The following is a 27,649-nucleotide window of genomic DNA, read 5'->3' on the forward strand; positions in this document are numbered from 1 at the left end:
TAATGAAAGGTGAAGACGAGAAAAGAAGAGGAAAAAGGAGAAATGAAGAGGAAGGTATAGCCAATGAGAAGGTGCCACATCAGTCGTAAATACATATACATATAAGTACGCACATACACACATGCACGCAATACATATATACATATAAAAGAAAAAGAAAATAGTAAAAATTAAACAGTAAGTAAATATAAAGAAATGCGCATTTAACTATCTAATATCTTGCATTCCAACGACCGTATTTATTTCAAGAGAGAACAAAAATCCAATATATATATATATATATATATATATATATATATATATATATATATATATATATATATATATATATATATATATATATAAAATATAAGAGAAAGAAAATTAAAACTGTAAGTTGAACTTTACAATCAAAATTTATTGTTCGACTGCAAAAAACAATTTACAAAGTCTCTTGCTTTTGTAGTTATTTCCGGCGTCCTTTGTGCATGTGTGGATTTCCTTTAAAGGGGAAGTGACGTTGCCCATGTGTGCATGCGTGTGCGCGTATGTGTGCATACATGTGTGTACGTTAGCATTTGTGTGTATGCACATGAATGTGAGTGTATGTACGTGAACGTGAATATATGTACGTGTGTGTACATGCGCACATATGTTTGTGTGTGCGTATGTGTCTGACAAGAAACGTGGTTTGAAATGTGCACGCATGTTTTTGTGTGAGACTAGAAAAGGCTCGCACAGAACACTTTATTAAAATTTTATATAAAAAATGAGGGGGGTTCTTAAAATAATGTGACATGAAGCCAAGAGGGAATGGGGGGAGAAAATGGGGGTCGGGGGCTATCCACTTTGTCTATTCCTTAAGCTAGTTTTTCACTTACCACAATACCGCATTCACTCTGTGGACCTAAGCAAATTAAAATATCCTCAAATGAATGAATGTTTTTCAAAACTTTATTTACAAAACATAACAAACATTTTTATTTGCAAACGAAAAAATACAATTTTTTATTAACAAAGAATCAAACATAAATATACAAACATAAAAGAAACAAAAACAAACATGAAAAGAAAGGAAAAGTGTCAAATGTTGAGAGATGGGATATTTTCTAGGCCTTAAAAACACCCCAACATAAAGAAAAATAACAAATAAGAAAAAGAAATTAACTTAACAAAATGCTAACTGTATGGTGTTAGTGAAGGTGGGGGTGACAGTTCCTGTTGGTCATGACTCGAACCCAGCCCTGAAGCCACCTTTTGTTAAGTCTTAGGGCCACCAAACAATTACCACGGGAATAGTAGGAATTAAGGACTATTAAACGCTAAATTCGGGCGAATACATTTGATAATCTAAAGTGTTCGCACGAGTGAAGGTCGTGAAGATTACATAAACGCTAGTTGACTGCCTTAGTAATAATTCCGCAGATAGAGCCCATCCTTAAGTATGCTTAAAACCCCAAAATACCCGAGAAAACTAGAGAAAATGGAATCATTTTTTCAGTCGGGACATTTTCTCGGTGAACACCGGTTCAGATCACATGACGGCAAATATGGAGGAGGGTCGAGACGGGCAGACGAACACTTTTCTACGAAATTAAATCTTATTGTTTACACAGAAGCTGAGAACGGTTAGAATATTAATATTTTCTTGTTATTCTCTCATGTGGCATTAATTAATCGATTATTTCGCTTTTTAGATAATTACATAAAATTGATTTAATTGTTTGTTTTGAATTGTTTTATTTTCTTTCGTTCAAGGTTCCGCCTCCAACGTCTTTGCTTTCACGATCTACAAAAAAAAAAAAAAAATGCCTAGTTTATATTTACTGCTTTTATTTACTTGCTTCCCCACGAGGACATATTAAAACACACGGTCTTCTTATGTGGGAGAAATCCAGCTTCCCGAAAGGGGCAGTCTGTATTGGAACAAAAATAAAATTTTCCTTTCACCAATCTAAAACAGAAAAGACGAAGTGCAACAAAAACTGCAACATCAGAACAGATACAACACTTTGCTCCAAAGTTTGTCACTGTTGTTGTTATTTATTATTATAATAGTTTCGGCTTTCGTTAAGATTGGTACTTCTTTGTTTACTAAGTCAGTCAGCAGAAGTGACGTCAGACAAACTTTAAGGTACGGACGGATGACTAACACTAAATATAATGTAGCTTTTTTCTTCTTCTTAAACAAATATAAAAATAGAAGCTTTATTCAAACACACTTTATTTAACTTTTATGGTATTTTTTTACTGTTTTTTTTTTTCCAACAAAATATTTACAAACTGTTTTTGGTAAATTTTTAGATAAAGTCCACCTCCACAATGTTCTTCTAAATGACGACTTGTAGAAGTTTTCGACTATGCTGAATACTGAAATTTTGCAGAAATATGTAGTTATCGAGATATAAAAAGTTGTATAATGTATTGTATTCTTTGGCGGCCATCTTTTTTACGCGCGTGCCATAAACAAATCTACGCGCATAGCCGCCAAAGAATACAATGCATAATACAACTTTTTATATCTCAATAACTACATATTTCTGCAAAATTTCAATGCGATTTCCGTATTCAGCATAGTCGAAAACCTCTAAAAGTTGTAGTTTAAAAGAAAATTGCGATGGTGGACCTTGGACCTAATCTAAAAAAAATACCCTGTTTTTTTAATCAAACATAAAAATAGAACTTTTATGATAAAATATGTTTATATCTACTTGAAAAAAATAAATAAATAAGGCAGCATTATATACAGTGTTGGTTATCCGTACCTTAACATTTGCCTGACGTCACTTCCGCCGAATAGTTATGTAAACAAAGTGCCAATCTTAACGAAAGCCATAGTTGCAAGTTTATATTGAAGATTTCAGTTTTAATATCGCTGCCACTGATACAACATCGTCATAACCAAATAAGTTCTAAACAAAATACTGATAGAAACCTATCCAGTAAATGTACCAATCGTGCAAAAATCTTGTTCGACAAGTATTTTTTATTTTCGAATTTTGAACGATTATCGAGATTTCCCATATTACTGTCTACTGTCAACTATTTTTTCTCATTCTAACTTAATACTTAGCATTACAAAGTAAATAAACGCTTTAAAATAAGTTAAAACACACACCCGGTTCTTGTTTAGAGGCATTAGAAATATAAATTCAATAAGAATAACTTATTAATGAGTTATCTCCCTTGTTTTTAAGATTTTTTTTTCAAAATGGCGCACAGGTCAGTTACTCTTTGGATGTTTATAAAATTTGATTGTATTCGTCAAAAAGAACACTATTTGATTAATTTATATGATTTTTTAAATAAATTTTTATTTTGTCATGGATACATCATGAAATATTTTTTTTTTTTCAGTTTTTAATATTAGTTATTAATCTACCCGCTTTTTGCTCCAAGATGGTAGCAAAATAAGACAAACACAACAAAGGCTTACCTTTAAAATTCAATACCAATTTTATTAGATCCTTGGTTGCAAAAAAGGAATGATTGCTGTTTGGCTCTATAAACAGAGCTGTTAACAACCTCGAAAGGTAATAGTCTTTGAATCTTCAATAGGAATTAGTTGCTGATCTATCTGTCTTCGAAGATAAGAGTTGGCAGCTGTTGAAGGGGTCGGTATGATGCTTTCTAATGTAAAAAGATCCAGTTCTTGCACAGATAAGATAGTGCAGAAGTCCATTTTAAAAGATCATGCCAGTTCGGCAATTCAGACTAAATTGGAAGTCACAAACTGACTTAAATAATAATATGCCTAATTATTTAGATTTGAAATAAAATTTCTCAAGAGACTATAGTTGGAGGCTCCATTATGCCTTATGCGGGGGGGGGGGGGAGTTTCAAATGTCCTTCTTGTATACAGGTTGCAAGAATGAAACTAGAGCGGAATTATGCCCTATCTGTACAGTTCAGCTGCCTTGATTGAAACTGAAAAGAAACATGCAAATACAAAAAATTCGCGAAAGTGAAACACTACGCTGTAAATATAATCGGCCGATTTGATAGGTCTCAAATAAATACAATGGGAGGCATGATGTAATCCTACAATTTCTAACAACATAGAGGGATTCTGAACAAGAATCCAAAATGTTTACCAAGATAAATAGAAGATTCACATATATTGGTAACATTTATTTGTTACATATTTGTTTTTTGATCACTTTTTGAGCTATACTGGAAAATGCCTCATTTCTTTTTTTTTTTTTTTTTTAGTGATATAAAAAATGCTTTTGTTCACACGCCCCTATTTCAAATTTGTGATAATGAACTGCTTCTCTTGCATCAAACCGCCATAAAAAGGCACAAAATCAAAAAGGGAAATGCAATCAAGTAAAAATGGAATTTTACTTGAAATTGAAAATTATCAAATAATTTGAATTAATAAATAAATTTAAAGAAATGATATTTAAAACAATGTTTTTAGTCCAAGCCCATAATTTCTTCATGAAAAACAAAACTACAAAAAATAAAAAGAATCTGGTGTACATACACGTGACGGAAATAAAAGTTCGTACACTCTAAATCACTTAAATTGATCAAATAGTTTCATTTAAAAACAAAAAAATCAAATTTGATGGCTAAACGATGATTGGCGATCTCTCAACACGATTTTGTAGGACAAGGGAGATAATTCTAACTTTAGCACAATTTCAGAAGTCTTTTAACATGGGGGGGGGCTACAAATCCTGATTAATCCCTTTCTTTATAAAAAGTAAAAATACTTTCGGTGAAATATTTTAATATCTTCTGTTTGTCATATGTACTTACATCATAAAGATTGTTTTCTTTAGTTTTGTTTTTTTTCTTTTTTTGGAGAAGTTTCTGTGTGCAATTATTTGAAAGTGGATAAATTTAAACTTAAAACATTATGACTGTTTAATACACAAGAAACAGTCAACTGATACCAGTCAGTGGCTACAAATACGGATTAGGTGTGAGCAAGAAAATTCAACGTCACCCAATATTTTTTTTTTATAAATACTACTGTTCACTATTAACCAAGGCCAAAAGCCACTCGAGTATCAAGATAGTGAGAGTTTTATTTGGCTGATGAGATAGTACTATGAAAGGATTCTGTGCTATGATTAATTCACAGGATTATATGACAGATATTTGTTCATGTTGTAGTCTGTAGGGAAACATTCATAAGGTAACCTGTTCAATTAATAATTTAATAAGAAAACAATAGTACAGCATAATTACGTTGACTCACGGGTTCCCGTTGAATCACCAGAGTTAAGCAACATTGAACCTGGCCAGTACTAAATGGGTTACTATTTGGTACTTCCAAGTACTGTATTTGCTCTCCGCTTATCTCAGGATTGTTTCTGTCGTTCTTGACTTCTTGCCACTGGACTCAAACAGTGCTGATTCAGGAGAGGTGTGGTTAGGATTGCACAACACTTGCCTCTCAATTACACACGCAGCTGCTCGTACAGGAGGGTATCCTTTGTCTTTCGAAACTGAATGGAAGCATGAAAGCAAACAATATGGTAATAATCTAATCTACTTATTGTTTAATCGTTAGGTAAGGATAAAGTTCTTTGTGAAATTCAGTTTGTGAATTACACACTTCCGGAGATTGACGTTTCAATCCTCAGTCTAGGTGATACTGAAAAATACAATTGTGAATTGCTAAGGATTTTTTATCCAATCAGGGCTGGTAGAACAAGTGTATGTTAGCTCTGTTAACTAAATAAAAGGTTCCGTTTTAAATTTCATGCAAATTCCTGAGTTTGAGAGAAATATTGCTGAGTTAGACAAGATACACAAGCAGGTCGGAGGTTACATCCATCAAAATGTTGTGCAAAAAACACTCAAGATGAGAACAATAGTCCAGATAATCTAAATAAGACGAATTATTAATCCTCACCTCAAATATTAAATTACTAATAATACAAACGAGTAGGACCTGTGGAAATTCCACGTAATGAGAAATATATTGAATTAACAAATATGTTTTGATAAAGCTAACTTATTTATTTTTTTTTTTTGGATAGCACAAAAAATTAGTTTTGGGGGACAGAAAAATCAACAACATGCAACAAATATGACTTTATTAACATTTCTATTAAAATATTGTCCACCATATTTTAAATATAGAACTCAATCAAATCAGATAAATCAATAAGTACTAATAAATACTCAGAAAGTAATATTGTGTTACATAGTTCAATACAAATAATAAAATCACATTGTAAGAGACAATCTTTAATTTATTCCTTCAGTCCAGCACTTCTTGGCAGACAATATTCTTTTTTTTTTTTCCTGCTTCTTTTGAATGTTCTCGTTTTTTGACGTAACATTTTACTGATTTCTTTCTTCAGTGAAGAACTGCTGCATGTTGAAATTACTACAAATTTCTTTCTCACGACATTGTAATAATGATGATGTATTATTTTTATAATGATATTCAAAAACGAGACTACATCAAAGGGAGGTCACTCATATATTTGTGAATGGTTGCTAGATTTACCTTTTTTGAAGCAGCTTGGTGTTTACAAATTGTGCACTTTTTCAAAGTGTAATTCATGAACTAAGGAAGAAGCAAGGAGAATGTTATATAGATTAATTGAATATTATATAGATTAATTGAATATTATATAGATTAATTGAATATTGTATAGATTGAATATTATATAGATTAATTGAATATTATATAGATTAATTATTGAATATTATATAGATTAATTATTGAATATTATATAGATTAATTATTGAATATTATATAGATTAATTATTGAATATTATATAGATTAATTATTGAATATTATATAGATTAATTATTGAATATTATATAGATTAATTGAATATTATATAGATTAATTATTGAATATTATATAGATTAATTATTGAATATTATATAGATTAATTATTGAATATTATAAAGATAAATTGAATATTATAAAGATAAATTGAATATTATATAGATTAATTGAATATTATATAGATTAATTGAATATTATATAGATTAATTATTGAATATTATATAGATTAATTATTGAATATTATATAGATTAATTATTGAATATTATATAGATTAATTATTGAATATTATATAGATTAATTATTGAATATTATATAGAATAATTATTGAATATTATATAGATTAATTATTGAATATTATATAGATTAATTGGATATTATATAGATTTCTTGAATATTATATAGATTTCTTGAATATTATATAGATTTCTTGAATATTATATAGATTTCTTGAATATTATATAGATTTCTTGAATATTATATAGATTTCTTGAATATTATATAGATTTCTTGAATATTATATAGATTTCTTGAATATTATATAGATTTCTTGAATATTATATAGATTAATTGAATATTATATAGATTAATTGAATATTATATAGATTAATTGAATATTATATAGATTAATTGAATATTATATAGATTAATTGAATATTATATAGATTTCTTGAATATTATATAGATTAATTGAATATTATATAGATAAATTGAATATTATATAGATTTCTTGAATATTATATAGATTTCTTGAATATTATATAGATTTCTTGAATATTATATAGATTTCTTGAATATTATATAGATTTCTTGAATATTATATAGATTAATTAAATATTATATAGATTAATTGAATATTATATAGATTAATTATTGAATATTATATAGATTAATTGGATATTATATAGATAAATTGAATATTATATAGATAAATTGAATATTATATAGATTTCTTGAATATTATATAGATTTCTTGAATATTATATAGATTTCTTGAATATTATATAGATTAATTAAATATTATATAGATTAATTGAATATTATATAGATTAATTGAATATTATATAGATTTCTTGAATATTATATAGATTAATTGAATATTATATAGATAAATTGAATATTATATAGATTTCTTGAATATTATATAGATTTCTTGAATATTATATAGATTTCTTGAATATTATATAGATTTCTTGAATATTATATAGATTTCTTGAATATTATATAGATTAATTAAATATTATATAGATAAATTGAATATTATATAGATTGATTGAATATTATATAGATTGATTGAATATTATATAGATTGATTGAATATTATATAGATTAATTGAATATTATATAGATTAATTGAATATTATATAGATTAATTGAATATTATATAGATTAATTGAATATTATATAGATTAATTATTGAATATTATATGGATTAATTATTGAATATTATATAGATAAATATTAATAACCGTCGTGTGTGGAAAAATATGTTACAGGAATAAAAAATCGCAAACTAAACTTGGATTATTTTGATTACTGTTGTCATCTTGGTTGTTATAGTTGCAACATTTCGGCCAATGTAACCTCAAGTTAAATGATGACAATCTATACTCAAGAATTAAATCATGTATTCAATTCAGAATTTTGTCCCTATTCATAGATTCGATATTAACATTTCAAAGTTTGACTCAAAGGTTCAGGTAGTCAAAAAGATAGTGCTTCTACAGAATTTAAACTGAACCAAATCAACTTTTGTCAAATTAAACCTAAAACTTAGATTAGGGTTAGTTAGAATTTTTTGAAAAGGTTATATATTTATTTTTTAAAGATCATGACATGCTGATTGTTTTGGTATTATGTATGAAATTGGAAAAACAAAACACTTTTTAAACAATTAAATATGTTATTTTGGATATTATATCATATTTTCTGAATAGTACAATGATAATAAGAAAAAGTCTCCAAAATCTGTCTCACTATTGTATAACACTTTTTGATTGCTTCGAAAAAGTAAAGAAAAAAATTATTTCAGCTTTTTGATAAACCAAAAGAATACCCAATGCAATCAGCAAATAACAGTGTTCGGTCAAATTTAGTTCCTGATATTAAACTCATCTGCAATATAAGTTTAGTTTTGCCAAATTTATTATTGGTTCACATTTTTGTCTAAATAAATTGATAGAAACTTTTTTTTTATCCTGTTCTACTTTATGCAATCTCCCAATGGAATCTCAAATGAAATCTTCGAAGGAATTGATTTTATTGGTTCTTTCTAGAATTTCCCGTTTATATAAAAAATAAAAATAAAGAAAAGTCTGTATGATGTTTTTACCTGTGACAAAATGAAAATATTCTAAAAATTAAGTAAATTGATTAAGTAGTTTTATTTTTAAATAAGAAAATCATTCTTAAGCGATTAATTGGAATTAATAAACATCACAACAAAAATCATGCAAGTTTTAATTTTTGAGTTATTGCCCTTTCCTTTTTTTTGTTTTTTTTTTTAGATTGTTTTTAAAATGGCATACAAGACAACTGCTCTTCTGTTACTCTTAAAATTTTATTATTTTTTTATTTAAAAATAGGACTTAAAACTCAGTTTACATAAGTTTTGGACTATAATAGTTTTGTTTTTTCAGTAAGCAAACACTTAACTAGCCACAAACACTCTTAGCAATTCCCCTTTACTTTCTATTTGTGCTTAAAACAAAGTGAAAAATTCCAGGAGCAGAGTTTCTTTCCTAAAACTACTTGTCTGTGGAACACGATACTGTGAAGCTGCTTTCCAGCTGACTATAACATGGTAATTTTCAAGTCCAATCAGTCACCCTTCAAAATAAATTAACTTATCTAATCTTCACCATCATTGATCCTCACAGTACGTATTAATCTTTATCCTTGAGTAGCCTCTGGGCATTGACAAGTGGTGACTATATAGTAAAACAATCCAAAAACTCTATGCCCCCCCCCCAACTGATTTTGGCTATTTTCCCCATTTAAACCCCTGGCCTGATGTAAAACATCAGGATAAAACAGCCAAATGACACCGTTTCATGACAAACGATGCATTAATTTGAATTTGGTACCATTTAAAACCCCTATTTAGACACAAGTATGCATTTTTGGATAAAAATAAAAATTAGCCCCAAAAGGGGTGATTTTTTTTTTTTTTTTACCCCTAAAACACCCTGGGGCTCAAACCCCACAATTTTCCCAGGGTAAAATATTACATTTCCAGATGTATATTCATATGGTCTTGCTTTTGGGTAATTTTCAGCAAAACCTAAGAGTCAGAAAAGATTCTATTGTGAGAACAATTACCAAGATGAGAACAATAGCCCAAACGATTAAAATTAATACCAATCTTCATCTCCCCCCAAAAAATTTTAAACAATTTATCTAAATGGTACGCATCAAATTTATAAAAATGTTGTTCAAATGAAAAAGAAATAAATGTGAAAACTTTAAAAAACAAGTAATGCTGATAATTTTTGTTATTAAATGAAAAAAAAATGAATAATTTGCCGGATTGCCACATTAATTCCTATTTAAGTCACATAAATTCTTTAGAGTGAAATGATTTTGGTATTTCTTCCAAACAAATTATCTCTACTTAAACCATGTTTGTAATAATAATAAAAATCTAAACTTAAAGAGTAAGTTATAGCGGGTTTGGCACTTATGTATGATGCGGGCCGAGATACACAGTTGCCAGACTATGATTATTTTTCAAGGCCAAATGTTTAAGAAAAAAAGGCCAAATTCAAAAAAGAAGCCACACTTTTTGCAGTAAACAGGAAATTGGGGTGTCTATATTATTCAAGCGAAAGAAATTTGTGAAATTTTTGTTTACAAGCGAAATGCGACAAAAATAACAAGCACTTTTGTATTTAACAACCCGCGCTGAAATAATAACATTAATATTTAGAAACTTATTATTTAACGTGTGGAGTGGAGGGTGTTTTGTAACTATTCTGTATTTTCACCTAACAATGTAATAAAAATGATATCATAAAACTTGAATTTAACTTGTAAATATTATTTAACAAAAAGCACGAAATAACATTTATTTTATTATTTTAATTGGAATTCATTATTGAGATGAGTATTATTTATATTAATGTATTTATTGCGGACTATTATTCTCATCTTTATTAGTTGTTTCACGACGTTTCAGCCAACTATTCCTAGTTGTTGTCGTCTCATGAAGTTCTTATCTGTCGCAGTTACTACCTGACGAAGGCTGAAACGTCGTGAAACAACAACTAATAAATAAATCAATATAAATAATACTCATCTAAATAATGAATTCCAATTAAAAGTACAGACCCGACCATGGAAAATCAGATAATAAATAAATGTGGATTTATAAGATAACAAAATCCAACCTTGATCGTCCTTCGGGGCCCATGGCACAGTTGATAGAAACGTTGAATCTCTACGGTTCCAGATGAGCATTGTCTGAAGATAGCAGTTTCAATCCTACCCAAAGCCGGCCAGAGGCTTACTTGGCCAAAACGTGGTGAGACGACAACAACTATGGATGGCAGTGATTGCTGAGGATGCAGTTAGGAGATTCAAAGTTTCTATCCGTTGCGGTTACTACCTGACGAAGGCCAGAGGAATAGTTGGCTGAAACGTTGTGAAACAGCAAGTAATTAAGATGAGAATAATAGTCCACAATAAATAAATTAAATATTTATTTCATCAAAATAAAATTGTAAAAACATTTATTGTATCAAAATATAAGGCACTTATACATTATACGTGCGGAGGGGGGGCCATTTTGTTTTGTTGGGTCTCATTGAACAACTAATAGGGGGCACAAATTTTCAACCTAATTCAACAGTGACAATAATTAAAACTACATTTTGTTATAGTTTTACTTTAATTCAAAGAATTTTTTATTAAAATTCTGTTTTTCTCTTACAGCGACTTCTTTCAGTTAAATTGTTTGAAGAAAATTCAGTGATGCTTCAATTCAAAAAATGTTTTAAAATTGTTTGAAAAAAAATCCAATGTTGCTTTAAATTTTATTAAAATTCTATTTTCTTAGAATGAGTTTCTGTTAAATTGTTTGAAAAAAAAATCCAATGTTCCTATTTACTTGCTTCCCCTGCAAGGGCAGAGTTAGATACAAAGTCAGTTTTTAATGTGGGGAAAGGACAAAAATAAAAATTGCCTTAGTCTAGAAGGATTTCTCTTCCACTGACTGAAGACAGAACAGATACTACACTTTGCTCCTAGCTACAAGGCCAAGTAATGTTGCTTTAATTAAAAGAATGTATTTTTTCAATAAATGTTTTTACAATTATATTTTGCTACATTTTTATACAATAACTTCTGGTTTTCAAGTATTTTGGTGTTATTTATTTATTTTTTAAAATTTATTTTGTGTGTTATTTGACTAAGAAGAAATTATGTTTTATTAAATTTAGACGAGAAAACAATTCAATAATTTTTTTTGGTAAATGTAAAGTTTAAACGTGATGCTCTTTTTTAACGTTATAATTTAGAAACCTATAATTTAACATGGGAGGGGGGATGTTTTGTAACTATTCCAACAAAAAATTAGAGTTATCGCTTCCAACAATGGTGCTGTCCGTATAATGCCTAAGTGTAAAAAAACAATTTTTGTTCAAATTCAACATAGATTAACAGATCCTTCTAGACTGAGGCAATTTTTATTTTTGTTCCTATCCAGAGTGCCCATTTTTGGTGAGCTAGATTTTCCTCACATTGATAACCGACCTTGTGACTAACTCTGCCCTCGTGGGGAGGCAAGTAAATAAGAACAATATTTAAAAAAAAGAAATAAAACTCAACAATCAAAGGGAAATAACCTAAAAGTTTTATTTGAGACAGAGAAACAAATAACTCAGAATTTTTCATTTTGATTTTGAAAAGTCAACATTTTTTTTTTACCCCTTTTAATTCCCTGGGGACGCAATCAGAATTTTTCCAGGGTCAAATATTACCATTATCTAGATGAATATTTGTGTGGTCTTGCTTTTGGGTAATTTTCAGCAAAATCTAATGGTTGAAAAAATAGTCTATGTACCAAAAAAGTGCTATCTTTGCTGATTTTGACCGCTTTTGACCTCCTGGGGATGCAACTAGAATTTTCCCAGGGTCAAATATTATGTTATCAGATGTATATCATATGGTCTTGCTTTTGGGTAATTTTCAGCAAAAAATTCTATGTCCCGAAATGAGCTATTTTGGTCCATTTTGAGGTAAAAATCACCATTTTTACCCCTTTTGACCGCCTGGGAATGAAACCAAAATTTTCCCAAGATAAAATATTATGTTTCCAGATGTATATCCATGTGGTTTTTCTTTTGAGTAATTTTCAGCAAAATCGAATGGTTGGAAAATATTCTCTGTACCAGAAAAGTGCTATCTTTGGCCATTTTGACTCCTTTTCATCCCCTGGAGAAGCAACCAGAATTTTCCTAGGGTCAAATATTACATTTTTAGATGCATATCATGTGGTCTTGCATTTGGGTTATTTTCAGCAAAATTTAATGGTCTGAAAATATTTTATATCCCCAAAAGTGCTATTTTTGGCCATTTTGACCACTTTTGACCCTCTGAAATTGAAATTTGTAGAATGTTACATTTCCTCCCTTCAGAAAAATGTAATGAGTAGTCATTGAGAATTTTGGGAACGAACGGACAAGGATGAATTCTAAGGTCCAGATCCAACTAAGACGGTGGACAAAAAAAGTATATATTTCTTAAGATAGGTAAATTAACTTATGGTTAATTTTTGGGTTTCAATTCATTTTGCATATGAATGTTGGGCCAAGCAGTTTGAAAGATGTTCTCTCAGGTAAAGTGTTATTTGTCATGGCAATCAGTGATTGAGAAGGTTTTTTTGTAATTGTTAAAGAAAAGAACCTTTATGTACCTTGTTACAAAGTGGGATTATAATGGTCTTGTATGGTGGCGCTACTATGATAATTAAAAAAAGTTAAAATAAATTTTCATTTTTTTTATATATCAAAACTCAATTATTATTTAGTCAGGCAATAGGTTTTTACTGCACATCATATTTCATTATGTGTTACACTTGTTTTGTAGCCATTTAGACAAATTTAAAAATATTTAAAAAATAGCTACTCTTAAGTTAACAATAACATTAGACTGCAATTGTAGTATAATGAGTTTTTGTATATAAACCTCAACCTTAACAAATAATAGTAAAATTAGCAAAATTATGAATAATAGGATTAAATCGGGAGAATTAAATATTGAGAAAAATGTAACTGTAGCATACCTAACGAATGTCCATTGGAAGGCAATTGTTTAATTTCTGAAATTGTATACAAATGTGAAGTTAAGGTGAATAATAGTAATAAGATATACCTAGGGAAACTGGTGTAATTTTAAGGATGGATACAGAAAGCATATGACATCATTTAACATTGGACTAGAGAAGGGACTAAGTTGGAATGATGATAAGGATAGAAATAAGGATATGACAAGAATAAATATTAAAAATAAGAAGAGGAACACGACTGCATTAGGAGATTGGGTTAGGAAACTACATAAGAATAAAATAGAATTTGAATTAAAATGGTCAATAGTATATAAAGCTAGAAAATATAAACCGAGTAAAGCAAAAAGATGTAATCTATGCTTACTTGAGCCATACCACATAGTGAATTCTGAAGAAGAAATTTTAAACAAAAAGTTTGATGTTATACAAAGCTGTCTACATAGAAATAAATTCCTATTATCATGCCTGATTAAAATAACATGTAAAGAAAAAATAAACAATGTAAAGCAAATTTATATATATAAATAAATCAGAGAGGAAAAAAATAGCAAAAACATTAAAAATTAAATGAATATAAAAATTGAAAATTGTAGAAATATCGTCTAAAAATAAGAAATACAAAAGTAGGATACTTACTCAGTTGGTAAGGTAGTCCTGGATATGACCTAAAACTATATCTATATATGGTGAGGGCCCCAGCTTGCAGGCCTTAGGGAGTGTGGAGCCACCCTTTAATTGCCATTGCTCCCAGGTCCACTCTGACCCGGAGTGGTAGCACATGTTAGGGTCCCAACTATGGGTTAAATAGATTACAACTTAAAAAACAAATATACTATATTAAAAAAATCGTTCTTCAAAATCACCAGATTCGGCATTAAATAACCTGAAAAGGGTTGATATGCCGTAAAACAAAACAACCAAACCAAACCATCAATTTGAAGGGAATAAAAAAAAAGAAATAAAATAGGTGAGTCCAAATGCGTGTTCCCTTAAAATAGGGATTATGAATATATTCATCTATATAAAAGCGAAAATATATGTATGTATGTGTGTCTGCTAAAAACTTTTGACAGACACAACAAAAATTCACAAACTCAGTATCATATTGAAGCTCCATCTTTCGCCTGAAAAATATCGAAAAATTGGCCAAAAACGTTAATTTTTTCACCCTGAAATCGACAATTTTCGACAGGGGGGGATCAACAAAAACCGTCCTGTGACGATGACCGGTTCCACGCATGACGTCATGACCTGATTTACTTTAAATAGTTGAAAAACTGACTAAATTTCATGTACGTCGTGTTAGCGCGTTGGTTCATTATCTAAACGTTTTGGGTTCGAATCGTGGTGTAAGTTTTTTTTTTTTTTTTTTTTTTTGATTTTTTAAATTTAAATATTGAACCAGTGTTATTTAAGCCATTTTTCACGTAACGTTCGTTTTTCTGTTTTTTTTTTTACTTTGCTTATTCTTAGCGACACCCAAAAACACCCGGGTACCTACTGATTTTTTAAATTTTAATATCGAAACAGGCTTATTTAAGCCAATTTTTCACATGTTTGTTTTTGTTTTTATTTTTCAAAAGTTTTAACGTTCGTTTTTCTGTTTTCTTTTTTGTTTTTCAGATTTTAGCATTTAACATCGTTCGTTTGCCTTACGTTAGTTTTTTTTTTTTTCGATGTTTTGATTACCCCCCCCCTGCTTTATTTTTCAGATAAGTTTTAACGTTCGTTTTTCTGTTTTCTTTTTTTAATTCGCTTATAACAAACAAACCTAGTCATTAACCTCATTAAAAACATTAATGCAGAAAATGTTAACTGCTGAATAGCTATTGCTTACATCGTCGTCGTCGTAACGCCTGCACAAAATGTTAACTCTACGACTTCCCTGCGGGCACCTGTCAATTTTGTTACTTAAATAAATTCAAACATCTTTCAGTAACTCATTCGATCCATGTTTTTTTCATATTTTATTTCCAACTTTGCCTCAGGGCTTCGGGTTTTATCCGACCAACTTACCAAAACTTTTTAACCCCCCTCCCCCCCGAGTTTCTTTTTTACTTAAGAGCACACACACCTCGAAACACCCGGGCAATGCAGGGTACCCCCGCTAGTATATATATATATATATATATATATATATATATATATATATATATATATATATATATATACGACAAATGTATTTTGGTGTCTGAAGAATAGCTATTTTCAGAATATTTTTAAATAATATTTTAATTTGTTCAAATGGTTATGAAACAATTGTGAAATATAAGAAATTACACCATATAGTGTTCTTATTTTATATGTTGTCTTGAGTTTCGCAAAATATTATACGCATGCTCGATTATAAAAATCGATATTCATGAAGCTTAATTGACATTGATTTTGTTATATGAACATTACCAAATTTTAATATATAAAAATTTTGGTGAAAAAAAATATTGATAAGATATATATATATATATATATATATATACTAGATGTACCTACTAATCACTATTCATTTTATGTTCAACTTTCATGTTTACACATATTTTAAAGGTATACAGATAAAGAATTAGAATTTACCTAAAAAAAGAAGAGACCTTATATTCCACATAGAAATGAGATATTCCCCCAGCAGATTTTAAATAAAATTTACAATATTATTCAAACAAGATGTATTAAAAATGTTTTTCTTGATTTGTGGAGTTTCAAAAATATGTTTTTTCTTGTCAGAGGAGAAAAAAAACTAGTAAAATAAAAAATTAAAACAGTTTCTGTGGAAAAAAAAAAACAAAATTCAGAGAATGTTAAAATAATATAGATTGTTTTGCTGTATCACATCTCATCAATGCAGCTAGCCCAGCAAGTTGCCTGGAGCTGAGATCAAGACTCTACTGCCTATGAAATGGGGGAGGGTTATGAGCTTTTTTAATTTCAGGTTGTCAAAATAAGTTTAGATATTTAATCTCAACTTGTCTTTCGATTTATTTTCAACAATGGATTTTCATTTTTTTTATCTCCGCTTATATTTTAGATTTTTGCTAAATTTATTTCAACAAAAATTATTTTTAATGAAGTTTTTTTTGTCTTGAAATGGAATTGAAGAAAGTATTTTTATGATTACAAAATCTCCTTTTATGAAGGAAAAAAAAATAGTCTTTTTTTAAAAACTAGAAGTAGTTTTAAAATATTTTTATATTAATTAAGGGAAATGTATTAAAAATGCGAAATGTAAATTAAAATTATTTTTTGACAAAGAATACAAAGATTTATTTCCTTATTCTATGAAGTTTCAATTAATGAAGTGAAATATATATATATATATATATATATATATATATATATATATATATAAATTATAAAAATAAATATCTTAGAATTAGAAACTATAAAGATAATAAAAAGCTCAATATACTAGATAGAGCAATTAAAGAAACAAGAAATATTGAATATGAAAATTAAAATTAAATAAATTACAATATTTATTCAAACAAGGAATTATAACAAAGAAAACTTTTATAATTCCTTGTTTGAATTGATTAATAAATATTGTTATTTATTTATATTTTACTAGCGGAGAGTGGGGGGCTTTGCCTGGGCATAAAATATGCTTAAATATGATATTTTAATTTGTCTAGATTTTGTATATATTATTATAGAGTTGTGATTTCAAAAGAAAAAAAAAAGTATTTGGGTGCCATTAACTAGAATCGAAACTGAAACTGTAGCATTCAAAACTGGTGACATTACTACTGTGCCAATGTGACATGCACATGAACTGGTTAAAAATTAAAAATAAACTAAGATGAATGTACATCACCAGTTTTCCTTATTTCTATTAATATGACAAAGTATTTTTATTAAATTGAAAAAAGTTTTCCAGTTTTAAATAAGGGTTTGTAAAGGAAAATACATAAATTCTTAAGAAGCTGACAAGACACATTTCTGTTTCATTTGGTTGAATTTATGTTGAAATTACTAGAAAAGGGGGAACTCTATGTATTCTTTCTGTCATTCAATATTCTTTTATTGTCACTTATTTATATTTTATATCCTACTGGCTTCAAAGGTCGAAGTCAGACTCGACATGTTTCCATAAATAGCGGTGATGGAGAAGTGCTTGTAAAGACACATCAAATCACAATAATCCCTAGTATGTTGTGTGTGTGTGTGTGTGTGTGTTAACTATTCTGTACTTTTACCAAAAAAACAAATGAAAATAAAGACTCCCAGGCAGCACTGGCTAGTGAGAGCCAGTAATCAATATTTTGACAGAAATAACGAGGAAAAGGTAAAACAATTTTGTTTCTTTTACTGTCAATCGATAAAAATTCAGGATTAATGAAATCCTTTATGAATAAAGAATTTCAATCGAAATAAATATACAGCCATAATGTTTATCCTTGCAGATATGGATTTGAAAAAAGATAAACAAAAAAAAATAAATAAATAGAATTATCAGTAAAAAAATAAAAATTCCATAAGAAAATCAATTTAAAAAAAAAAGAAGTGTAAATCTAATCTCCTGACGATAACAAAAATAAAAGAACAAAGTTGATGAATAAAACTAATCTATAAGATATTTGTGGTATCTTTATTTCTTTACATACATTTGCGAATATTAAATGTAGTTTGCCAAGCAAAAATTAGCAGTATCAATCCAATTAGAAGCTTTGAATTGTAAAGAATTCCAAGTCAAGAATCGTAGTATTAATCCAGAGTCAGCAGTGGTCACCTCTCGTGTCATAGATGAAAAGCTATGAGTGAAAAAGTTCGAGTTTCAGTATATTTCCCACAAGCAATTCTGATACTTGAATGGTTCATTTTTATCAATTTTGGCTAGAAAAATCTTTGTGATCATCATGCTCAATATAATTATGCTTAAAATATTGCGGCAAATAACCTGAGCACTTTTTTTTTTTTACTTAAGGTTAACAAAGTAAGGGAGATAAGTCATCTTAACAACTTGCTTTTATTATTGTTTTTTTTTTTTCAATTATGAAGGTTAAAACAATGCATTTTAAGATTTTTTTAAAGAAATGATGCAACAACAAATCAAACAATATGAATAATAAGGTAAAAAAACATCTTGAAGAAACCACAATAATTTTGTTTTAGTAGCATAAAAGTAGATTTACATTTTAAACAGACATGCTTTTTGATTGATTAATGTTGCTGACTTTAAAAAAAATAAGCATAAATTAAAAAAATAAGGCCCCAAAACATGAGTTTGTAATGATAAATTCATACTTAAAAAAAAAAAAAAACTTTTTTTCTTTTCAACATAAACGTAGGTGAAGCGCTCTTTAGTCTTGGTCTTTAGTGATGTCTTCAGAAAACACTGGTCCCCATTATTTTATTGGGTTGGCATCAGAAAAAGCATACAACCTATAAAATTTGTGCCAGAGCTATGGAAATGACTCCCAGAAAAATCTGACCTTTAATCTCTGTGCCAGTCAAATGGTTAATCCACTTGAAAAAAATCTGGTTACTGTCAAAATGGAAATGCTTGAAGTAGATGAGTAGCACATCTTTCCCTAGTTGATGAGGAATGGGTGTAGAGACTGACGATCCTGATGTAGTCTGAGTGCGTCCTCCAAGTTCCACTAAAGAATGCTGAGCGTTCTTTTTCACAACATGAGCATGGACAATCAAAATTCTGATGTTGAACTTAATTCAGCCGCTGACAGTTTCTTCCATTTATATCACAATGTGCGCTGTTAAGACTATTCTCATCTGCGCAAAAACTGAAAGGTCCCATTTCAAAAAGTATTTGCTCCTGCATTTAAACCTGCTCCCCATGCATTCCTCTCCCCCACAAGTTCACGAGGAATTTCGGGTGAGTGACGTGAAAAAGAATGCTGTTCACTCTACACTCTGAAACAATAGAGAAGAGGGTTAGTTAGCTTATGTCCTAGGTGATGAGAGGAGACATTTACATTAGCTATCTCCCTCTCCCACGGTGAGTTTTTTGCGGGCACGACAAAAAAATCCTGTACAAAAGTCCTCTGAAGCTATATACACTGTGATGGAATCACTAGTCTTGGTTTCAACGGGGCCGCAACCTACTCGCAGTCTCTGAGGCACCAGGAGCATTGTGTGGCATCAGTCGGCTCAAGGCCCTGGGAGCCTTCTTGGCAATTGTATGCATGTTCTTGGGGGTGGTGTCGTTTCCAGCTCCAGCGTTCTTGGGAGTGGCAGAATCTCTAGCTGGGTTAGAAGCATGAGGGGTAGTTGGAAGGATCTCAGAAGGGCTCAATGGCACGTCATAAAAATCCTTATTGCTGGACTTACGTATGGGACTATCCGTTGGATTACTAGCATGGACTTCTGGCAGGGTGGCAGGAGAGTCCTCTGACGCTCCTGGTATTGTGCTGACAGAGGCGTCTTCTGGCAGCCTGGTGACTGGTAGGAGAGACTCTATCACGTCTTCATTAGTTGTGGTTCTGAAAGGCTTGAATTTCCGAAGGTGTTGTCGGTTTCTGAGCGTAAGTCTCCTAGAGCCATCTATCTTGACCACATATTGGTGAAATTGTCTCACCTCCACAACGGTGCCTGTTCGTTCCCAGCGTTTAGGGTGATTTCCAGTTAGGTTTTGAATATACACGTGATCCCCCACGCCCAGAGGGGGCAAAGATCTTGTATGCTCGCTCCACTTTTCATGCTCAAGGGAATGACGTTTTGCTAGTGCCTTCTCCCTGTTTACAAGCATTTCAGACCATGTGGGGTGGGAGCAGTACCGACACATTGGAATCGGGATGGGATCTCTAATGGGTCGTCCGAAAACTATAAGAGCAGGGGATGCCTTCGTCTCTAGGTCAATGGAGTTGCGGTATATTAGCATCGCCTGTTGAAACTTGTCCACATTGATGGACCCGCCTGCTAAGGTGTTATCCATCAGCATTCGTTTGACAGTTTTGACTGCAATTTCTGCTCTGCAGTTAGCGTGAGGGTTGGCAACAGAAGTAAGGTGATGGTGGACTCCCCATGATCGGAGGAAATCCTGAGTCTTCCCAGCAGTGAACTGGGGTCCCCCGTCAGATGTCAGTTCCTCAGGCACTCCGAAAGTCACAAAGACTTCTCTTAGGCGCTTGATGAGGCCGTCTGCGCCGTTCTCCGCTTGGAATACCATCGGCCAGTTGGAGTACCGGTCGACCACCACAACATAATCATGGTTGTTGTGTGTGAAGTAGTTGCGTTAGAAGGTGGCTGCATAGCTTTAGACTTTGCAATCCGATGGCAATGGGTGCAATTGTCCCTGACACGTTGGATGTTGATGCTGATATTGGGCCAGTAAACCGAGTCAGCCGCGCGGGCACACATGAAGCTGACTCCCTGGTGGGCCGCATGCAGGGCTTCTAATATCTCTTGGCGTAATGTTGCCGGCACAATGATGCGGTTGCCGGCAAGCATCACGCCATCAACGGTGCAAAGGCTGCTGGAGATGTGGTGGTATGGCCGGAGTGTGGTCCTTAGCTGTCGGCAGTTAAAGGAAATCCATCATGAATCAGTCGGTGTAATTCCTGTAGGTCTGCGTCTGAAGATGTAGCTTCCCGCACCATGTCCCAGGAAACCACATTAGTGACTGCATAAAGAGTGTTAGACATGGATGCGTGTATCCCATCATCCTCCCCAATATCTGCGGTGTCATCTGTGCTAGAAGCATCATCTGCGTGGCCGGCGGCGGCAGGTGGGTAACGGGAGGCAGCGTCAGGCCCGAGGTTCTTTTTTCCAGAGATGTGGATGACTTTAAAGTTGTAGGAGAGAGTCTTCTCCTTTAGGTTCAACAGACGGCGATTGTCTATCTCCATCAAGGAGCGGTCATTGAGTATCCCAACCAGCGGCTTGTGGTCGGTAGCCACAGTCAAGTCACGGCATCCGAGGATGTAATACCGTGTTTGGTGCAAGGCATAGATAACAGCAAGGGCTTCTCCTTCAATTGGTGCATACCTGGATTCTGCCGCGTGGGTGAAGCGGCTACCCACCAGGCAGAGCTTCCAGCCCTCCTTGCAGCACACAGGCGTCCTGGTGGCGCAGTCACAGTACTTCTGCATCGAAGTACCCAATGCCAATGACCGACCAATCGGTTAACAGACAGGTTGGGCGGGATGGCTGGAACAACCTCACTCCTTCCTTTATTTCCTCTATGATCTTGAGCTTGGATTCAGTGAATATCTCATTCAATTCCTCCGTCCACTTAAATTTGGTGGATGGTTTCAGGAAATGCCGAAAAGGCTGCATGCGCTTGGCCATGGAGAATGCATATGCTCCTTGATTGACCAATCCAAACCAAGCCCGTGCGCCAGTGATGTCCTTCAGGTTAGGGAAATTCCGAATTGATTCCAAGAACTTGTCAGACGGGGTGACATTAGTGGGCGTGATCTGGAGGCCCGCAAAGACAACAGTCTCTTCGGCGAATTGGAACTTTTTGGGGTTGAGGGTAATCCTATTTCTGGCGCAGAGGTCCAACCACTCGCACGCCTGAAAGAATGATGCCTCCACTGAGTCAGCCCACATGCATGTGTCATCCACACACTTAACCTTGTTTTTGAAGTTGGCGATAATAGCATCAAATCGCTGGTTGTAGGCGTCGCCACTAGCGAGGAAGCCCTGTGGTACCACCTTGTAACAATAGCGACCCCATGGGGTTATGAAGGTTGTAATGTGGCGATCTTCCTCTCGGATGGGAACAGAATGGTAACCATTCCAAGCGTCCGTGACAGTCTTCCGCGTGTGCTGGGGGAAACGATCTGCCAGATGGAATGGACTCTCCACATGGTGAGTCTGCCTCACGGACCATCGATTCTGTGGCTGCAGATCCACTGTTCTTCTAGGGGAGCCGTCAGCTTTTGCGGTCACCACCATGCGGGAACACCATGTGGTCGGCGTGTTGGGGCTGACCTTCTCTTGGACGCCGATAGTGACGTCTCTCTCAAGGTCATTATAGACCTTATCCTGCCAGTGTAGGGGGACCAATGCAGGTTTATGAATGGCGACTGGCTTTGCGTTGGGGTCGATATGGAGCTCCAGCGGTTCACACTTCATCATGGGAAGTGGCTTGTGCTCGCATGTATTAAACGTTGTTGATGAATAGAAGTCAAGCAGCCATTGCTTCAGAATTGGCACATTTTCATCGGTAGGCGCAATACCTGTTGGAAGCTTTGTTGGTATAGGTGGTGGTAAATCTGTGCATTTTGGGCACGAACACTGCACTGTAGTCAGGGAGTCTTGAGGCCAATTTACTGGCACAGTTGGGAAACTGGCAGGTATGGCCCCTAATGCCACTAGTGCTTCACAACAAAGGAAAGCTTTGCCGATTTTCTTAGACACATATAACAACTGCTTTGTTGTTTTTGGTGTGCCAGATACATCAGCTGTGGATACCTCCACGAAGATACCTCCTTCAACCCCTAGATCCTCCTCGATAGCTCCTCGCATGGACAATTTGACAGGGAATATGTCAGTCTTGGCAATGCCCATCGCAAGTGCTGATCTGATGGGTATGATGGAACTCTGACAACCAGAATCCGCCACCATAGGTATTTCGATTGATGTGGGGCTGGAGGATTTTAGTGGGCAGCCAAGCTCCTTGTGGTCATCTGGTAACGGGGTTAGCTTCACCGTCATCATTGGGTGGGGCTTAGAAGGTCTAGCGACCCATTTGCCTTCGTATACATGATGGTCGATTGGCTTGCAGCTGCTAGTCAAGCATTGATGAGTCTGGACCGTACAAAGCTGGTCAAATAGTGTACCATCTTCGTCATCCCCCATGTGCAAGGTGTCATTACTGTACTTGGGCTTAGCCTTACGGCGGGGGTTCTGAGGGCACCACCTGGAAGATCTGTCTCGGTGGCCCCATAACCCGCAGTTCGAGCACTTAATGCAGTTGGTCGCAAAATGGCCTTTTACCGAGCACTTGCTGCATGTTACAGACCAAGCACTGCAGGACTTGGCTCTGGAATTCCGGTCGTTTGACTTACCATGCTGTTGTTCTCCGCAGGCCCAGCACTTGCTCTGTTTGTTGCTGCAAGATGGTTGTGACTGGTGGGGTTTGTCGTTGCCATGGCTCATGGCAGCGGTAGTTTCTCCAACAGCTGCCCTGGTGGATTTACCCTGTTCCTTCTGGGCTATATAGGCAACAGTTTCCTCCAGGGTTCGGTCTGCTTTGGGATCGCGTAACAGATCAGAAAGAATCTCTGGATCAGCAATACCACGAATGAGATTATCCCTAATAATCTCACTGCTATAATCATAAGTGTGGCTGCAGCCCGGTTCCTTACACTTTGCTGTGTACTGGCATAAAGCGAACTGACCCCTGAGAGCTGCAAGGAAGGTTCTGATAGGGGTACCAGGGGCTTGTGTCATCCTACTGAGTTTGATGCGGTGGACCAGAGTGCTCTCCTCCCTGACTGCCAGGCGCCTTATAGCAGCAAGGAGGTCTGCCTCGGTCATTGATGACACATCTTCCTGCAAGTCTCTCAAGAGGTCATTCATGAGGTCCTCATCACAACAGTGAAAGAGGGCCGTGGCGCACATAGCATCAGTGATAGCCATACGGGTCTTATACATAGACCATTGTCGCTTGAAGGATGACCAATACCAATAGATGGGGACGAGCTTAAGCCTCGGAGCTGCTGGTTGTTGGGGGTTGGTCATTGGGGCTGGATGGGCAGTTTGGGCATGAAGGTTCATGGAGGTAATGACCACGTTACTGAGGAATTCAGGAAGTTTCTGGGATTTCCAGTCACATCCAGTAACTGGGCAGGTGACTTCAATTTTGTTGCTCATTATTTATTCAGGTGTAATGAGTTGCTTTCAGAAGCGGCGAGATCCAGACGATGTGTAGTCGTAGAACAGCATAGATGAGTAGCACACCTTTCCCTAGTTGACGAGGAATGGGTGTAGAGACTGACGATCCTGATGTAGTCTGAGTGCGTCCTCCAAGTTCCACTAAAGAATGCTGTTCACTCTACACTCTGAAACAATAGAGAAGAGGGTTAGTTAGCTTATGTCCTAGGTGATGAGAGGAGACATTTACATTAGCTATGAAGACTCTCTTAAAACCCCAAAGGTCAGTTCTCTAATGTAACTATTAGTGTCCAAACAACAAAAGAACAATATAAAATGGATTTTCGGGAGGGAGGGCAATTAAGAGATAAAATATGTTATGAAATTGTCGAAGGCTATGGGAGGGCTACGCCCCCCTCCCCCATGTGAGAAGAAGTGACCATTGCATGGGTCCATCAGTCGGCGTTACTTTGCTCAGATATCTATATTAACTCTAAATAGCCCAAATGATATCTAGTTATTTTACAGAAAGGCAATATTATGACACTATGGACTCCCCCCCCCCAAGTGTTAGACAACTATTTAAAAAAATGATAAACTATAACAAAAAGAGGAAATATTTTAACAAAAATCTAGGAAGTGAGGTTAAAGAAAGAGAATAGAGAAGAAATGGTTCATCAAGGTACACAAAGGCAATCAAAATAGGATTATTAATCAAGGAGTGCTGGTAACTTGAACAAAAGACTGGACATAGAAGTCAATATATTTAGAGTTTTGAAGTGGGAGTGAGTTTATGGACAGTTTGGACTTTATGACAGTTTACAATTGGGTATGCTGAACAGTAGTTAGTGGCTCAGAGCTACCTAAGAGATTAGAATCAAAGCTGGATGAGAGTAGATGGAGCGAAGAAGAACATCACTGGGATTAGATGTGACTGGATAGCTAGTGACCGACAACATTATCGGTTCCTTTTTCTACACTACATGACTGTATGAAACACACCAAGAGCTCATCTGAATTATATCAAGAACTTGTATCTTTTTATTGTAGCGTTATTACAAAGGTGATCATTGAATCACACCTCCGCCATGATCAGCAGAAGGCCGTATAATAAGAGAATTCTAAGTTTGCCAAGTAGAATGAAATCCTAACAAAGAAAATTAAGGAAGCTGCCCTTCCTAAAGATAAAAAAAACACACAGTTTGCTTTCCTACAATCCCCTGTTTCTCAAATGGGCATATATATATATATATATATATATATATATATATATATAGCACCAGATTAGAATACCCAATGACCCAAGTGCCAGAGAGATCCAAACAATTACTCTTAAATAGACGTTTAGAATACTAAAAAATATCTTTTGCTTGGAGTCTTTGAAATAGTGGATGAAATACTCGCATCAAGTAGGCTACTCCATCTTCATCAAAAAGAAAATTGAAATTAAGCCTAACTTCTTTTTCAGACGCATGATAACTGAATAGATCCTTTAATCACATACCATAATACTCCATACCAATGGGACCAGTAGACAGAGGAAAAACTATTTTGGTCAGCAAATGACATTAAGTGATTGAACGCTGGTCAGTTTCGAGGTTTGTAGAGGTGGCTTCTGATGATTCTGACACACACAACCATCAATCTTCCCGAGGAATTGAGTTATATTTATTGCCTTGTCAGAGATGAAGACTAAGAAAATATTTCCAAGCAGATTTCAGAGAAAATTACCGGTCTGATGTCTGACTGTGCAGCTGTCGTACAATAAGTTTGGTGTCTACACATCAACGGATCTCAAGACATATTCACTTTTTCTATTGCAACAATCATTTTCTATTTGGCTTAGCAAATTCATCAAACACAACTGTTAACAATATTGAAAAAGATATGTGCATTTCTGGCTCTGCTCTTTGAAAGCCAATTTCAAAATTGGACTTGTTTTTGAATTTTTGAGATCATATTGTATGAATCTAAAGATTTTATTGTTGGCATTGGTTTCTCTGATATTTATAAAAAAAATAATGAATTATAAATATTCAACAATAAAGGAAAAAAATCACATGTTTCTGAATTTTTGAGATGATGATTGATTACTCAAATTATTTAGATTCTTCGGACTACTGTTCTCATCTCAAACGTCATTTTCACAACTTTTCAGTTGATGTAACTTTTGACCTTCTTTAAGTGTATCGTGTGGAACTCTAGAAATCTTTCAGTTGAAGTTGGGAATCTACACAGAATTTTGAACAGAATCCTTTATTTAATACATGGAGTTAGCATGCTCTTGTTCCATCAGCCATGACTAGATACAAGTTCTAAGTTATTTGCAATTGCATTTTGTGTGTTGCCTGCACTGGAAATTTAGCCTTCAACCTCCAGATGAGTGTAACTTGAACTGAATTTTACCAAGTACTTTATTCACTATGCCATGAGACCCATGACATGGTGCAGATAGATTCCCAAGTCTGACAAAAATATTTTTGAATTCGATAAGATACACCTGAAGGAAGTTGGAGGTTACATTAACCAAAGCATTGTTAAAATAGCATTTAAGATGAGAACAAGAGTCTGAATAGTCCAAATAATACGAAAACCTTCCACATTCAGGTTTACTTGAACGACTGTTGACATTTTTAAACTCTGTGGAGACAGAATAAAAAAAGGACTGTAGAAGTGAATGGCTCCGTAACATTGTACCTTATTTGAAATGAATAAAAAAAATTTTTAATTATAAAGGTACTCAAAGATTTTAGACCGACATATACCAGATAAGGATCCGTTCTCATCGATTAACAGAAATATTTTAATCACTGTTTTTTTTATCTGTTGAGATATTTTTTCCTGTCT

General features: G+C 33.4%; 1 protein-coding gene across 1 annotated transcript in view; it reads left to right on the top strand.

The window, feature by feature from the left end:
• The first annotated feature begins 1,474 nt into the window (after positions 1 to 1,474).
• LOC145296658 (WASH complex subunit 5-like) overlaps positions 1,475 to 27,649 on the top strand; it is a 151,949-nt gene continuing 125,774 nt past the window's right edge. Inside the window, exon 1 of the mRNA XM_080142595.1 lies at positions 1,475 to 1,607. The gene's annotated coding sequence lies outside the window, so the exon portion shown is untranslated. The remainder of the gene's footprint in view (positions 1,608 to 27,649) is intronic.

The sequence above is a fragment of the Euprymna scolopes genome, chromosome 17 (assembly GCF_053919585.1).
Source record: "Euprymna scolopes isolate OS-2025 chromosome 17, ASM5391958v1, whole genome shotgun sequence".
NCBI lineage: Eukaryota > Metazoa > Mollusca > Cephalopoda > Sepiida > Sepiolidae > Euprymna > Euprymna scolopes.